The sequence below is a fragment of the Sinocyclocheilus anshuiensis genome, unplaced genomic scaffold (assembly GCF_001515605.1).
Source record: "Sinocyclocheilus anshuiensis isolate Anshui unplaced genomic scaffold, SAMN03320099.WGS_v1.1 scaffold659, whole genome shotgun sequence".
In the NCBI taxonomy this organism is placed as follows: Eukaryota; Metazoa; Chordata; class Actinopteri; order Cypriniformes; family Cyprinidae; genus Sinocyclocheilus; species Sinocyclocheilus anshuiensis.
Window position 1 is genome coordinate 890,817 of NW_015549698.1, and position 286 is coordinate 891,102.

Consider the following 286-nt stretch of genomic DNA (forward strand, 5'->3'; position numbering starts at 1 on the left):
ACATCAAGGCTTCCATGCCATTGCGGGTGTCCCGTGAGTAATTGGCATTGTTGACGGGACACTTATCCCCATCGCCAACCCATCAGCACTCGATCAGGCCTTCATAATATATATGAACATGATAATATAAATGACTCTTTCAAAAGCAAGCGAAGCCAAAAAGCCAGTTAATGTAGCTGACTAAGGCAGAATACTTTTGGCCATGAGGTTGCAGGTTCGCACACTTGCAAAATTATACATATACATAAACACACACACACACACATATATACTGTATATATGTGTG